Source organism: Megalobrama amblycephala, linkage group LG21 (assembly GCF_018812025.1).
Source record: "Megalobrama amblycephala isolate DHTTF-2021 linkage group LG21, ASM1881202v1, whole genome shotgun sequence".
Classification (NCBI taxonomy): domain Eukaryota; kingdom Metazoa; phylum Chordata; class Actinopteri; order Cypriniformes; family Xenocyprididae; genus Megalobrama; species Megalobrama amblycephala.
The window spans coordinates 32,025,437-32,033,758 of record NC_063064.1 but is presented as its reverse complement, the minus strand read 5'-3'; the positions used below and the strand labels follow the sequence as shown (position 1 = coordinate 32,033,758).

Sequence of the window (8,322 nt, the reverse complement as noted above, 5' to 3'; positions counted from 1 at the left end):
CTTTAGATATTCAAGCTAAAAGCCTGTCTCAGCATCAAACTTTTAATAGGACCTGCATCTCTAGCGCCACCTAGTGTTCATTAACACCAACACACAAAACTAAAGACATTTGTGTTTCTGTTAAACCACTGCATATTATTTTACCTAACATTTAAAGCATTTTGAGATAAATGTGCGGTAATAAGTGGCATCAGTGTGTTTACGGTCTCGGCCCAGATTCTCTCCAATGACCTCCGTGTTTGAACCGTTTGAAGTGCCCATTAAAATCAAGCGAGTTTTACGCCTTGTGACAATGACCCTTATTTGTTACACACAGCCAGTAAAATGGACAGGAAGACTTTTAGAGGCTCTTTTTGTCAGAATGAGCTGACAAATGTTTGACGAAAATGCCGAGGTGAGATTTAAGAGGTCAGTCCGGGTCCAAACAGCCTCTGTGTTTTGATATTTATACATTCTACACAACAACTTTTGTAACAAATTAAAAAAAAGTATTGGTCCAATAATGAGGCGTGTTATTTAGTGTACACCATAAACTTCATCTCGCCTTTACTGTCCGAAGGATGTTGTTTTAACCTTTTAAAATAAAACTAAACTATAAATAAAAATTAAATAACTAATAAAGAAAACTAATAAAAAAAACAGATCTTTATGGAACATTAAAACATGTTGCAGAACACTGTGAGAATGTCGATGCAATGTTCACCACGGAACATTCTGTTCATGTAGGTAATTTGTATCATTTAATTTTGCACCATTTTATTATTTTGTAGCATTTATTTATTGCATCTAAGATGTGTGTGTGCAGAGAAGACAAAATTGTTCTAGTTGTTGCATCATTTTCTTTGCATTTCATTTATATAGGGTCAAATTCACCATTGCAATTTAGCTAAACGTAATGTCTCTTTTGCAAAACTGCATGCATTTTACAGAAGAACATTGTTTTGGTTGCGCTTCGAATATGATTATCCTACTGCTCATAAAACATTCACTATTAGGCTTAAAAGGGGACGTATCATGACAATCAGACTTTTTCCGTGTTTAAGTGCTATAATCGGGTCTACCAACCCAGAAAATGTGAAAAAGGACAACCCAGTAACTTTGTTTTGGTAAGCTTTTCTCTGCAAGCATGTGAAAAATTGAGCCTAGTGATGTAGGAAGGGGATCTTATTATAATATTACTGCCTCTTAATCTGTACATTTCCACCATCGGCGCCGCCGTTTTGTTTTCTCAAGTGAAACAGTGTACCAGTACTAATGCCATGGCAAAATTTGGAGCATAGCATTGTCGTTGGCTGCACAGACGAGCACTGAACACTATTTAGAGTCTCGTTAGCTTGGATAGCCTTCAAGTTGACCCTGGCAAGAGCGATTGCTAAAAAAGTAGCGTTTCTGTCCGAGTGATATTTTGGGAAAAACATTAGACCACTCACAGCATTTGATAGCAATCGTAAACATTAACCTGGCTCTTTTTTTACAAACAGGTACGCTATAGTGGGCGTCCATATGGTTTTTGCACAAAACATTAACATGACGGCATATGCCAGTGGATGAGTTGAATCAACTCCACAGCAACTACATAAATTTATCCACTAACCATTCAGAAACGTCTAAAAGTTGTAACTTCTTCCTGAGTCTCTCCATCAGTGTCGACTCCGGTTTGAACAATGTAAGGCTGAACACTTTCGTCATTTTGGCTGCGTGAGATTCTCCAGCTTTGTTGTTATTGAGCTGTTAAAGCTCCGCCCTCTTCTGGAAAGGGGGCGGGAGCAGCAGCTCATTTGCATTTTAAGGGACACACACAAAAACAGCATGTTTTTGCAAATTTAACAAGCTATAATAAATTATCTGTGGGGTATTTTGAGCTGAAACTTCACAGACACATTCTGGAGACACCATATTACATCTTGTTATAAGGGGCATAATAGGTCCCTTTTAAGAGATATAATCAGTTTAGATAGAAAGGATCTCAAGCTGACTAGCTTTACCCATTAATAGACATGGTACTTCCTTGAAAATAAACTCCAGCACCGCTACAACAACCATAACGAAATGAGCTTCACAATAGATAATGCTTTAAAGTGAACTCTGTTAGAGAGCTACATATGGCGATTTATCTGTTCAATAAAACACCTTACTCACCTGTTAAGTAGTAAAAACACCACCATCTCCGTGTCTAACCTCTGCAACTCCTAAACTAGACACGCGCCAAAGTAGGCGGAGCAACTTTTCTCTATTTACGGATGTGAGGAAACACACACGAGCGAGTGACGTATGTACGCGATTTAACGCGAAAACCGTCCTGTCAGATCTAATATATAAACACAGGGTAAGACAAAAACATTAAAAAAATAAATAAAACAGTAGATATCTATAGTGCTTATAATTTTCTGTATGCATGAAATAGCCAAATGTTGTGATAGTTTTCTTAACTCATTATTTGATCAGACTGCAAGAGATAATACCATTTAATAAAAAAAAAATATTTTTTGTTTTGTTTTTTAAAACGATAACCACGCCACTCAGTGAGTAAAACGAGGTATATTACTGTTTGAAATGTTTGTTTTTATTTACAACTTGCAGTGCAGTACTATTTATTTTACAGCATATGCTGTGGAATATGCAGTATACTAGTGTCTGTTTTCGATATTTTTTCATTGTTTTAAACTGTATCTGCAATTGAAGTTGCATTATCTCCTGCATGAGCTGTGCTTACAAATACATGTTGTTGTGTCGCCCCCTACAGGACTGCACCATCCCTACACGTGAACAGAGGCAACAACCCCCACAATAATGCACATGGGAGATATATATGTTTGTAAGCAAACTATTGCAAAAACACCTCAGCCAAATTCTGATGTTCAAGCTGTAATATCTGGTGAGTCTCGGAGGCTGGGCTGTGGGGATTTGCGGTGGGGTGAAGCGCAGTGGAGAACAATGCTGCTCTTGAGTGGAGTCACGGGGGTTAAACTCCCTCCCATGGAAGCCTCTCTCGGGCTCTGAGCCCCAACAATGAGTTGGGCGGAAGATGTACCGGCAATCCCGACTGTGCAGCTTCCACCCAACGCCGCCCAAAAGCCCAGCTTGTCTTTATCACTGATCTTTAATCCTTCACTCTCCTCATTCATTCTCTCTCTCTCTCTGCTGAGCCCCATCCTTCTGCCCAAATGCCCTGAGAGCAAATTTGCCCCATCAGATCCCTTCAGCAGCACTGCTGCCCCTTAGTAGCTCCTTTAGGTATCAACTTTGTCTCAGATGGTTCTCCTAAAATTGCTTATGCAGAGCTATAAAATGCATGTGAATAATGCATGCAGCTGATATCATTTAATGATTCATTTAATCATTTAAAAAAAAAAAATGCAAAAAGCAAAGAAAATATTTTGGAGCAAGCAGACATTTTTCAAGCACCTGTCAATCAAACCCTCGTGCCCGTTTTGAGGGTTCTGCCCCAGCGATCTAGTTGGCTTTTACCCACCGGCCGCTGAGAGGGTCAGGATGTGACGCTGTGGCCCTCTGTGGGTGAACGGATGAGAGCCGTCCAAGACCCCGATGAACCAGGACTCAATTAGCAGCGGCGCTATTCACCTGACACTCATGCTAACAGGAACTCTGGGCTCAGACGCGCTGCCAAGGGAAGCGTCTCATTAAACACAGATTTAACGAAGCTGCGAGGGAGAAAAAAGCACTACGATCATCTCCGCTTCGGTTTTGCTCTAGTTCACAATCTCATGTTCTGTGACGAATTCGTGTTAAGCCAGCGTTTGTTTGACCAAATATATACAGTGACGTCAAAAGTATTTGGACTCTTTCTTAAGTCACATTTAAACATAAGTTTCATTGCATTAAATGATACAAAAGCATGTGTCATTTAGTGTAAATAAACACAAACACACTTACAATCAAAACATGATTTCATAAACATGAAGACAGTTACACTCTAAAAAATGTTGGGTTAAAAACGACCCAAGTTGGACTGAAAATGGACAAACCCAGAGACTGGATTGTTTTAACCCAGAGATTGGGTTGTTTTAACCCAGCGGTTGGGTTGTTTTAAAACTTTTTTCACCTTCATAAATAGTTTTCTAAGTCCTTACGATGGTTAATTGACTTGTAGTGGTGTGTTTGAGGCGAGCACTGACCCCCTCTGGCATGTCTACGCCAAAAAACAGTACTTGCAAGTTGAGCTTCGCCGACCCGACACAATCTCGCCTCATGTTCATGTTTCTAGCCAGAGTGACAAAATGCTTTACGGTAATTCAAAAACAATGTATATATTATGACTTTATAAGACAATTTTGAAAATTACCCACCTCCATCGAGATTTCTTGTACTGTATTCGCAAAACTACTGTGCTGGTGAGCGTTGTAATCAGGGCTTGACATTAACTTTTTTGCTCACCAGCCACTGTGGCTAGTGGTTTTCCAAAGTTACTAGCCACTCAACATTTTCACTGGCCACAATTTTGCTGTTGAGAAAATTACATTTTATATGATTAAAGTTGACTTTGGCATGCTTAAATTACTTGATTTTGAGTAATTTTACTTGATTTACAAGATTTAAAACCCTTTTAAACTTTCAAATAAAGATTGACCACCAAAATCAAGACTACATTGTATATCAGCTGGTATGTACAGTTATTTTTGTTTGGCTATATAAAAAGAACAAAGCAAATTACAAATAGTAATTTAAAAAATCTTTTTTCAGATACATAGGTTTATTTAACATGTATACATTTAATCACAAAAGATGTTAAATAACATTAATGACAGACAGGTATTTATTTGGGGGCTGCTGAATGCATGTATGTAATATACTGACATATATTCAGTTTTTTACCCACCTGTTTACGTTCACTTAAGTCATAACCGACTATATCCACGCAAGATACTCCACACGATGGGCATTTTGACATCTGCGTGTGCGGATATTTGACTATTCAGGCGCAAGGAAAACTGAGTGCGCACGACAGAGAGAGTGCGCACGCGAGAGAGCGCTTCTGTTGCGTCATTCAGCGCAATTCCGTCTATCCGCCTTCACTGCAAGTTAATTGATAGAGAATTGTGATTGAATTGTAATTTTGTGATACGAAGAGCTTGGCTACCTTTCATTTGGCTGTAGGCTGAAATTATATTCAACCCGCCAAAGTGGCTAGTGGGAGTGGCTGTCTTACCCGCCACAGCTGAAATCTACCCGCATTTGGCGGGTTGGCGGGTGTTAATGTCAAGCCCTGGTTGTAGTCGTTGTAGTCCAGAGCTGTGCTTGGAGTATTTACGACAGTGTGATTCACTGAAGGAACCTGTAGGGGGAGCTTCGCAAATCTTACTGAGTTCCGTTTTAACCCAGCAGTTGGGTTATTTTAACCCATCGATTAGGTTATCTTAACCCAGCGATTGCGTTGTTTTAACCCAGCAATTGGGTTTTTTAACACATTGATTAGGTTTTCTTAACCCAGTGATTGGGTTGTTTTAACCCATCGATTAGGTTATCTTAACCCAGCAAAAGGGTTGTTTTAACCCAGTGATTGGGTTGTTTTAACCCAGCAGTTGGGTTGTTTTAACCCATCAATTAGGTTATCTTAACCCAGCGACTGGATTGTTTTAACCCAGTAGTTGGGTTGTTTTAACCCATCAATTAGGTTATCTTAACCCAGCGATTGGGTTGTTTTAACCCAGCAGTTGGGTTGTTTTAACCCATCAATTAGGTTATCTTAACCCAGCGACTGGATTGTTTTAACCCAGTAGTTGGGTTGTTTTAACCCATCAATTAGGTTATCTTAACCCAGCGATTGCGTTGTTTTAACCCAGCGGTTGGGTTGTCTTAACCCAGTGATTGGGTTGTTTTAACCCGTCGATTAGGTTATCTTAACCCAGTGACTGGATTGTTTTATCCCAGCGATTGGGTTGTTTTAACCCAGCAAAAGGGTTGTTTTAACCCAGCAGTTGGGTTGTTTTAACCCAGCAGTTGGGTTGTTTTAACCCATCGATTAGGTTATCTTAACCCAGCAGTTGGGTTGTTTTAACCCATCGATTAGGTTATCTTAACCCAGCAATTGGGTTGTTTTAACCCAGTGATTGGGTTGTTTTAACCCAGCAGTTGGGTTGTTTTAACCCATCAATTAGGTTATCTTAACCCAGCGACTGGATTGTTTTAACCCAGTAGTTGGGTTGTTTTAACCCATCAATTAGGTTATCTTAACCCAGCGATTGGGTTGTTTTAACCCAGCGGTTGGGTTGTCTTAACCCAGTGATTGGGTTGTTTTAACCCGTCGATTAGGTTATCTTAACCCAGTGACTGGATTGTTTTATCCCAGCGATTGGGTTGTTTTAACCCAGCAGTTGGGTTGTTTTAACCCATCAATTAGGTTATCTTAACCCAGTGATTGGGTTGTTTTAACCCAGCGGTTGGGTTGTTTTAACACATTGATTAGGTTATCTTAACCCAGCGATTAGGTTATCTTAACCCAGCGATTAGGTTGTTTTAACCCAGCAGTTGGGTTGTCTTAACCCAGCGATTGGATTGTTTTAACCCAGCGAATGGGAGAATTTTCTGTAATGTTTCACTTACAGTAAAGTGATGTAAGTGTGGAGTAAAGATCCAGTTTGTAAAGATACTCACTAAAGTCTGTCTTCTCAGTGTTTAGGTCAACAGAGCTGTCAATCAGCACATCCTGATGAGGGCTCCATTGGATTCGGATGGCATTCTGGGATACGCAGAGACTACAGTGACAGATGAACTGATGAAGGCACATTTCTTCCAGACACCCGAGGACTTTACTTCTGTCCCAGCAGTCTCACACCGTGTCCTTAAAGCCTCATTCACCTGGTTTCACTGCCCCGCTGGGACCCGAAAGAGCAGAGCTGTCCCTGCTGACAAATACATGAGCTGAAAACACTCAACAGCAGAAGAGATGAAGATCTATACGAGTCTGTACAGACTATAGATTTATAAGAGTGAAAATGACCTCGAAACAAGCGCTTTATTAAGTAGAAATGTAAATGATTCTGTTTCTAGGGTTTAAAGTCACATGTTATGGATATTTTGTGGTAGATTTGTTGCACTGCATTTTGGTTCATGGTTGGATTAATGTACATCACGATAGATTAACATTTTTTAAATAATTGCAGCAAAGAATCAAATAAAACATGTAGTTATAAAGCAGAGCCAAGCATCAGATACTTTGGTATTAACATGATTCAGAGAATCAGAGGATTTTAGGAAGATCTGTTCAGGGCATGAGCAAATTGGACAATTATTTACAACTTTACATTATATTCACTTTTAAGATCCTAAGTTTACATTTTTGCAAACACTTCAGAATGAGGTTCCAGTTGTTAACATGAACTAACAATGAAAAACAGCATTTATTAATCTCAGTTAATGTTCATTTCAGCATTTGCTAATATCTGCAAAAAAGTTGCATCTGTTAATATTAGCCTTTTTAATGGACCTGAGCTGTATTTTTATTAACTAATTTTAAAGGTAGCTATATACGTTTTTTTGTTTGTTTGTTCAAAATGAACAAAATTTAAATACATCATCAAGGCTTCTTCCAAAACGTGTTTTTGTCTTACCCTGATTCACTATGGTAAGCTTATTATAAGCGTTTATATTTTAGACCTGACGGGATGGTTTTCGCGGGATATTGCATACATACGTCACTCGCCCGTGCGAGTCTCGTCATATCCGTAAATAGAGTAAAGTTGCTCCGCCTACTTTTCCGCGTGTCTTCAGCTCGTCAGCTTGAGATTCTTTGCATCTAAACTGGTCATATGGATTGTTTTATGAGCAATAGGATAATCTCTATCTGTCTTTTTGTAGTTATGAGAAAGAATCATATTCATCCGCACAGTCACGCAAAGCCGCAGCACAAACAAAACAAAGTTATTCCGACAAATGCGTGCAGTTTTGCGTTTTAACCGCTAGAGGGCCACTATAGTGTACAGTATAGAAAATACAGTATAGCAGGGAGAAACTGAAAGTGCTTTGTGCATTGATCTGGATAACCAGAGAAAATTGTTTAAAGTTTATAAACTACAACTTTCACTGAAATTTATATTGTGGTGCTACAATTTAAATGGTGAAAGTGGAAACTGTTAAAATTATTATTTGTTAACATTTCTTAAAGCTGCAGTCCGTAACTTTTTTGTTTAAAAATGATCCAAAATCACTTTTTAAGCAAGTACATAACTAGCCAGTGTTCAAAACTTCCACCTTACCTTAGCTCGATTCACAACGAGAAGCTTGTAATAATGTTTACTGTTAGGTTTCCGGGAAATTTGAGCATGCCGTCATTCGTTTTTGCATTATTAAGTCAAGTCTGTTTAC

At 39.0% G+C, this 8,322-nt stretch overlaps 1 long non-coding RNA gene across 1 annotated transcript; it reads left to right on the top strand.

Annotated features, from left to right (window-relative positions):
• The first annotated feature begins 2,246 nt into the window (after nucleotides 1-2,246).
• LOC125256549 lies at nucleotides 2,247-6,763 on the top strand. The gene is made up of 3 exons (XR_007182129.1): nucleotides 2,247-2,326; nucleotides 2,744-2,815; nucleotides 6,631-6,763. It is a non-coding gene; the product is annotated as an uncharacterized LOC125256549 (long non-coding RNA).
• Nucleotides 6,764-8,322: the final 1,559 nt, after the last annotated feature.